Here is an 8262-nt window from a genome sequence, read left to right as displayed (position 1 = left end):
ACTGGTGATGGGACCTCCCTGCTCGGCATGCAGCTCCCTGAAAAGCAAACAGTGAAAAATTAAAAGGGAAAAAACAACAACAGCAACAACAAAAAACCACTTAGTCTAGGATTTAATAACAGGCTTGATTAAAGCAGATAATGGCGCACACTGAGAGTTTGTATTAAGCCTCGGTTGGACTGGTGACACGTTGGCAGCGTGTAAGGCAGGCTGCAGAAGGGCTCACGGCGAGACCTTGGGGCTCTGCAAGCCCTGGGGGTCCTGCCCTGGGGCCAAGGGATTGGAGGGGGCCAGCAGGAGGATGCTGTGGGGGGAACGAGGGGTACAGTGGGATGAGGGAAGCATATGGGGAGAGCAGCAGGAGTGAGGCACCAGCTGGCTCTCATCCAGCTGGGATTTTTTGGGGGAGCATCCCAGGGCAGAGCAAAGCCCCATTAGGGCCCTCTCCTGCAGAGCACCCCTGGTGGCTTCTCACTAGGTGGCACCAGACACCAGCGCTAAGGAGGGTGCGCTGGGTTAGGGCACCCTGCCCCTGGGGACCCCAAGGCGAGCGGGGTGTCCTCTGCGGGGAGCTGGAGAAGGGTGGATGGAGGGCCAGGGAAAAAGCACTGCATCGCCCCGAGCTGCTGCGTAACAGGGACAAGGGCTGGTCTACAGGGCACAGACTGTCCCTGGCGTGCTTTGTGCACCCTGATAAAGAGGGAGCCTGACCCCGCTCAAACCCCAAGCCTGCAGCATGCTGAGCACTGCTCAGCACAGGCCCTTTCCACGTGGGGCAGTCAGGGGGGTGCTGGGGAGGGCTCCGTGGGACCTGTCCCTGCAACGCAGGGTGGGGGGACAAAGGGTGCTGCACTGCATCCAGCTCGTGTTCAGGCTGCCATGGTCTGGGTCCTTCCAAGGGGGTTGCAATAGAGGCAGGTTTTAGACATTTCCCCTATGGATCAAGTGCTTTCATCTCCCCCAGAAGGATATTTTCCCCCCCAGGATTTCAGCTGCTGGATCCCCTCTGCTCCTTGGTGTTTTTTCCTCCCGCAGGTGCAGCTCCACGCACTGCCTTGGCCGGGCCCTGGCAGCAGCCGGGAGCACCACACTGCCCTCTCCCCATTCCCAACCACAGCAGCAGCTGAACTGCTAAAGATTGCTCCAAAATTGCTCCAGTGCTTCTATTTCCCATCGATAGTGTTCAGGTATTGGTGCACAGCCCAGAAAGCCTGTTTGGGTTGGCTGAATCCTTCCACAGTTGTTTAACAAATGACTTTACAAAGAGCGAAATGTAGCCAGAGGATCATTAGGGCAGCTGGGCAACAATTAACAGATACCCGTGAGTTAAAGGCCAGTTACCAGGGCATGTGGAGACACGATAGGGGAAGAGCACGGCAAGATGCCCGCAGAGCCCTGAGGGGACAGGGCAATGGCAGGGACCTCGTGGGGCACAGAGGGGTGATGCTCCTGCTCTTCCTGGTCCTTGCCCTGCCCTGTTGCAAAACCATGGGCTGCCCCAGGCTGTGTTTGCGGGATCACGGGGTGACCGGGGGCTGTGTGCATGGCTGGGGGGTGCCTTTCCCCCAGGACATCCCCTGCGCCTGCTTCCAGCACAGCTCTGGGCTCTGCCTGCAGCAAGGATCCCTTCGGGAAGCATTGCACAAGGTGAGGGGACGTTGGCCTGCTGGTGGGGAGTGGAGCAACTGCCCATTGCCCAAGAGCACCCGCCGAAAACAGCTGTGCCTGGGGCAGGGGTGCACACTCCTTGTGCAGGGGGATCTTTGCCTCTCCCCAGCAAACCCCCATCATTGCAGGGTCCCCGTGAAGGCTTCTCCTGGAGGACTGTGCCTGCGCAGGAGTGGGCAGACCCCCCAGGACCAGCTGCCTTCATTTTGCCCCCCACATCCCAGGTGCAACCACACGGGGCGGTTGCACAAGGCAGCACCAGCTTTTTGAGCAACGGAGCCGTCCCATCCGTATCTTGTGCAAAAGGCTTCCGGAAAACACAGGGGGAAAAGGCACAAACGTCGGCATCCCCCAGCCTGCTTCCCACCCCCATCCTCCCCCAGGAATTTAAGTGCCAGCATCCCCCAGTGACTGCACACATCTCCCAGGGGCCGCGGCAGCATGAGGTCCGTGGCTGCCCTCCTCCTCGTGGGGATGCTCATCGCCTGGATGGAGCTGCCAGCAGGTAATATAAACGCTTTAGGAGGGAGGAGAGGTGTCCAAGGGGACAGGGTGGCACCCGGCCTGTGCATCAGGAGGGGACAAAGCCCTCTGGGGACCCTCCTGGGCTGCAGCCCTCTCACCTTGCAGGCACCGCCTGGTCCTGCCCGCACATCCGCGTCACCTGCGCCATTCCCAACCCGCCGAACAAATGCGACAGCAGCTGGCAGTGCCCCCGCCACCAGAAGTGCTGCCAGGGCGCCTGCGGTAGGAGATGCTTCTCGCGCCCGCCTGGCATCCCCACGTCCCACGGTACCGTCCTCTCCGAGCCACCTGTGGTGGCCGTGGCCCTGGGCAGGGAGGTGGCCACGGCTTTCAGGGCTGGGGGTGGCCCAGGTGCTCTCTCTCAGCCCCTCTCCCTCTCTCTTTCCCTTTCCCCAGTGTGAGGGCCCGGCACAGACCAAGGGGCTTCTCCGCATCCCCGTGCCACCTCTGGTACCAGCCCGCTGCTCGCAGCCCGGGGAGGACTGTCCTGCTGGGGACAGGGACGGGGACAGCTCCTTGCCCATGCTCTGAAACCTCCCTGGCTGCAGAACCAGCTGCCCCAGGATGCTGCCTGCTGTCTGCTCACTCTCTCTTTTCCCTTCCCTGCTGCTGTTACAAATAAAGGAACTCGTTCCAGGAGAGCTCATGGTGTGTGTCTCCCCTTCCTGCCCCTCTTCAGGCCCACCCTGGCGCACACTCCCACTGCTGCTCCCTCCCCAGGATTTGTGCTGGGGGAAGAGGAGGAAGCCCACCCCTCTACAGACCCAGCATGTGGTTAGGGGCTGCTTGGGGGCAGCAAACCCCTCCCGAGGCACCCAGACCCCGAGAGGAGGGTTGGAGGGGCCGCAGTGAGACCCAACAGGACACTTCAGGGACCTCCCAGCAGGCTGAAGGGAACCGGGTGGGCAGCATGTCCCCGGGTGCACCCAAGCCGGGCAGGGCGGTGGGACAGGGAACGGGACCCCCTGTGGTCCCCAGCAGCTGGGGAGGGGTTACACAGCCCCGTAACCCAGGGTGCTGAGACCCGAGCCGGTAGGGGAAACTCAGCTGAAGAGGAGTGCCTGGGAGAGCCTCCAGGCAGGGCACAGAAACACAGCCCATGTTCGGGGCCAGGCTTTCATGGGGTGCTGAGACAAGTTGCCAGTGTGCAGCCTGCTGGTGTCTGCTGCAGGGACAGAGTGGCACCCCACAAATGACAGGGACGTGCCAACAGCTTGCACGGTGCCCGTGGGGGATAAAAACACCGGGTGAGCCAGCAGGGGCAGGCAGAAGGAGGGCCAGGGGCTGGGAGCAGCCAAACCCAGGTGGGAAATTGGACAGCATTTAGGACCAGCACAGCACCTGCCCGTGGGGATGTCCCTTGCCACCCTCACGCCAAAGAGGGGGGGCAGAGCCCCGGTGCTGTCCCCAGGCTGTCCCCATGGCTGCGATGGCATGCGTGGTGGCACGTCCCATCAGTCACAGACCGCAGCACCCCTCCTCCGGCAGCACCAGCCATTATCAGCTATTAAGCAGGCATTTCCACGCAGCTGGCTAATTTGATAACGCTGCAATTATCCCGGTTTGTTAACAAGATTAAATTGCTAATTGGTTTGATTAAGCACCAAGCTCCAGGCACCGGGTGCCTCCAGCAGCGCTGGTAGCCCCGGCCAGCCCAGCCCCCTGTGCCCAGGGCAGCAGCTCCTTTGTGGGGGCAGGTACAGGAGACAGCTTGGGGGGGGGGGGGGTTGTTATCCTGGGAGCTGCTGAAAGGGACCTGCAGACTTCCACGTGAAGGCTGCAGAGGTCTGCCCTTCCCTCGTCACCACTGCCACCCAGCTGGGCAGGAGGAGATGGAGAAGGCAGCCAGGGGAGGATGCCTGAGGGTCCCTCAGTCTGGGTTCTTTCTGCTCTGGGGTGCTGCAGGTTAGGAATCAGATAATGCAGCAGCCCCGAACACCCGCCTGGAGCTGCAGCATGAGCTCTTCTCTCCCTCCCTAGAAGCCCCCCCACTGGGGCTGAGGTTTGCCTGCACCCCGGGACAGCCAGCACCGCCTGGCAGGAGCAGGACAACGCACCCAAACGCAGACGAGGAAGGCATGACCCTGACTGTGGGAAGCTGCTGGCAGCGGGTTTTGCCTGGAAATCCTTTGGATCTGGGTCTTGGGGAAAGGAGGGAATTCCACCATGTATCGAAGGTATTCGTGCCAGGAGACAGCAGGGGAGCAGTGCGCCCTGTGCCAGCCAGGAGATTCTTCCCTGCTGGCTCTGCCCCCATCATCTGCTCTCCTGAGGCTGGAGCAGCGTGGGGACAGAGCCCTTGGTCCTCTGCCTGGGCCTGATGCAGCGGATGGAGAGGGAAAGTCTCACCCCCAGTATGCCCCTTGCACACTTGAACATCTTTTTAATATTTTCTTGGAGCCTTCTCCCTGCGTATTTCATGCTCTGGCTCAGCAGTGTGGGTGATCAGGGTGAATACAGAGCAGTTTAGCGCTCCGGAGTGACGCGAGACCTTTTCAGGGATGATTCAGACTGGCCTAATCAGAATTACTACAGCTTTGAAAACCTTTGCAAAGAGAGGCTTATTTAACTAGCCCGGGCCAGGAGTGGGATGCTGTAGTCCCAGTAGGATGCAGCAATCGCATCAGAGCCGTCAGAGGAGAGCCCCTGGGCTGAGCAGATCCACGCTCTGCCCCCGGCCGGGCACTGAGCGCAGCCCCCGCCTGCTCTGCGCACAGGCAGCGGCGTTTCGGGAGGGAAAATGAGTCAACCTCCTGGTCCCTGCACACGAGGAATAAATACACCTCTGCAGAATCGCAGCCCGTCCTCCCCGCTGAAGGTCAGCGTAGTTATGAATTCACCCTGTGCCTCAACACGTGGGGTGTTTTCTTTGTTTCTTTGAGCTCAGCTCCCCCATGGCCAGTCCCTGCAGGCTGCAGTCGAGGTGCTCATGGCCAGACCAGAGCTCTCTTGCAGTTGGGACCCTCCAGCATGGACTGTCTGATGGCACAGGGCTGCCTTTGTCCTGATCCAGTGTGCTCCCCTAGCCACAACCACCCTCTGTGGCACTGGTGGTGCAAAGTGGGAAGCCTTTGGGACCGTCCCTCATCCTCTCTTCCCTTAAGTGCTGCTTCACCCTGAACCAGTTCTGGGGTGGCCACACACGTGCCGAGGGGCAGCAGGGCTGTGCCTTGCCCAGCTGAGTCACTTGGCTCCGTGTCCCCACCAAATCCCCCTGGAAATCCTCACCAGCCTGCTGGGGCTGCACGCCCAGGAAGCCGCCAGATGAACCAGAGGCACTTGGTTCCCTGAGCCTCTGCCATCGGTCTGAGCCTTGGCACAGACCCCCTGAGGCTGGTAAGGGAAGAGCTTGGTGCAGAAGCAGGAGTGCAGGAAGCAACTCTCTCTGGCCCTAATGCCAGGGACATGGGGACCTGCCAGCTTGGCCTGCTGCACATGGCCAGAGCTGCTCAGCCAGGGGGTTCAGAGTATTTTGGGGAGTACATGGAGTCTCACACACAAAGCCATTGTTTCAGGCTACAAACCCACCCTTAGAAAATGAATATATTAATTAAGAAGCAAAGGAATAAAGCGGTGGCAGCCCCCTGTAGCTAGGAGAGACCCCTAGCCAGCAGCTCCTTGTCCCCATGCATAGGGGACAGAAACCTCTTTCTCCTGCAGCCAGCCACACTGCATGGAGGCTGTAGAGAGCTCAGCACGTGGAGGCTGGGCAGTGGTGAGAGCAGGAGCTCCCCCAGCCTCCTGCAGCCCCATCGTGTCCCCAGCCTCCTGCAGCTCCCGAGCCAGACCCGCAGCCCCTCGGAGAGGCACCCCCACCATGCTGCAGCTAACAGCTTTGGAGCCCCTGGATGCTCCTCTACAGAACAGTGCACAGCCAGGAAAGCATCCCCTGCAGCCCACTGAGCACCAGGGGCCCCGCATCCCCTCCCGAGTGCACAGCTCACCAGGACCCCCCCCCAGCCAGCCCCAAAAGCCACCCCCGGCGGGCAGGGGGCTGTTCACGTAGTCGGGCAGCACGGACGGGCTCCAGCTGCAGAGGGGAAGCAGTTTCCAAGCTCCTTCGGTAGCATCCTGTGGAGCAGGGCACCGGCAGCAGCACCAGCACAGGGGAATTCCTGCCTCTGCAGCCCTGCCTGTGCCAAGGCGCACGCAGATGCTCCTTCCCTGATGGTTATGTAGGTTAATAGCATGCAATGCGATTGCAAGGCACAGGCAACCGCAAAGCTATGTCAATATTTAGCGTTTACACATTTGGCTAATTAGGGAGCAACCTGTGATTGCCTCCGAAGGAGGCAGGGCTGCGTCGCCCATCTCCCTCCCCCTCCCCTGATTCGGATGGAGGAAACGTCGGCTCATTATTTCTGGAGTTCTCTGGCCACAAACAGTCCATCCCGAAATGCTGTGCCCAGGCGCTGGATGTCAGAAATCATTATCCTAAATACAGCTCCATGCATGATTCATGAAGCTGGGCTTCACATTAATCAGGGAGAGATGGGTGAAAGCGGAGCAGCGTCGCAGACCGCTGTGCACAGGCAGGCGAATGGGAAGATGAGATTTGGACCTCTGGGGCTAAAATCAGAGGGATGGTGCAAATCAGAGAAACAGCCACGGTCCCAAAACAATCAGAGCCCATGTGAGTAGAGACCAAATGCAGGCAATGGGCCGATGCCCAAGTACCTTTCTGCTTGAGGAGCTGCTGCGACTCGATCACATTAATGAGCGCAGGGCAGCCGGCACCATGGCTCTGAGCAGCCTCGGAGATGCTCGGCTGCTTTCCACATTAGCCCTGGTCCGGGCAATGCGCTGGGCCAGCAGTGGGACTCACACAATGATGTGATATGATGATGTGCAGAGCATACTGTGATGCTCTGCACAGTTTGACCACTAAAAATAGAAAAATGTGTGTGGTTTTTTTTTTTTCTGAAATGTCACTGGGAGGTTCCTGGGCAAGCTGGGTTTCTGCACCAGTGCCACGCTGCGCCCCAGCAATCAGGACCTTCTTGGGACACAAATGCTCCTTCCATTGCTCCAGGGCTTGGGAAACCAGGGAGATGTGTCATCTCTGTACCTGGATCTGCCCCAAACACAAGCCCTGGGCCCCGACGGTCAAACAGCCAGTGAGGGTTGCCCTCGGTGTGCCAGTGCCGATGGCGTGCTGCAGCAGGACGCGGTGTGCATTTTGCAGGAGCAAGTGTCCACGCCAGGCTCAGCCCCTGAGCTCCGTCCCCACATCCTGGGCTGTTCCTTTGCCACTGGTACAACCACTCCTGGTTAAAAATAAATAAATAAATAAATGAACCGACAAAAATGCAGTGACTAGCAGCCAGGCCAGCCGTACAGAAGGGGGAAATCCATAGCTGGCATTGTAAAACCTGGGCTCTGAGATGAAAGCAGCGGTGACCCCTGTGTCGTGGAGGAAGCAGGCAGCACCACCGAGCCCCGCAGCTCTGCTGGGCTGGGACAGCTTGGGAGAGTGGGACCCACATGGGCAAGGCCCCAGGAGCCACCGCTCTGGGCTGGTAGAAACCCCTGTGCCATGGGAGCCCCCGTCACCAAGCCCATCCCATGGGAACCTCCCCAGGGGCACCCCAAGGCAGCCCCCACACAGGACACCAGCCTCGCCATTGGCAGAGGGTGCTCATCCCACCACCAGGGCACTTCCACTTCTGAAATACCAACATCAGAGGCCAGTTATCAAAAATGTATAGGTTTGGCTGAAATTTTCTGTCGTGCCATCCCAGCCTGGACGTGGCTGACGGGTCCCAAGGCCGGGGGCAGCTCGCTGTCCCCAGGGCCGGTGTGCTGGCTGAGCAGGACAGACTGGCTGAGGGAAATGGCATCTCCCTTTATGCTAACCCCCCTTTTTTTTTTTTTTTTTTTGCATGGAGAAGTTGTTTTGCAGCTTGTCTCCTTATATCAGGGCTAAACACTGATGTGTAAGGCAGTGCTATTTCTGGAGGTCGCTGGGTTGCCAGGATTTTCTGTACAGGTGGAACTTGGGGCCGCTGCGTGTGATCCCCGTAAGGTGGCTGTGGCTGTACTCATGAATTTATTGTGCCTGTGGCTGTA

This window comes from Aythya fuligula, chromosome 16 (assembly GCF_009819795.1).
Source record: "Aythya fuligula isolate bAytFul2 chromosome 16, bAytFul2.pri, whole genome shotgun sequence".
NCBI classification, from domain to species: Eukaryota; Metazoa; Chordata; class Aves; order Anseriformes; family Anatidae; genus Aythya; species Aythya fuligula.
This window is presented reverse-complemented; position numbering follows the sequence as displayed.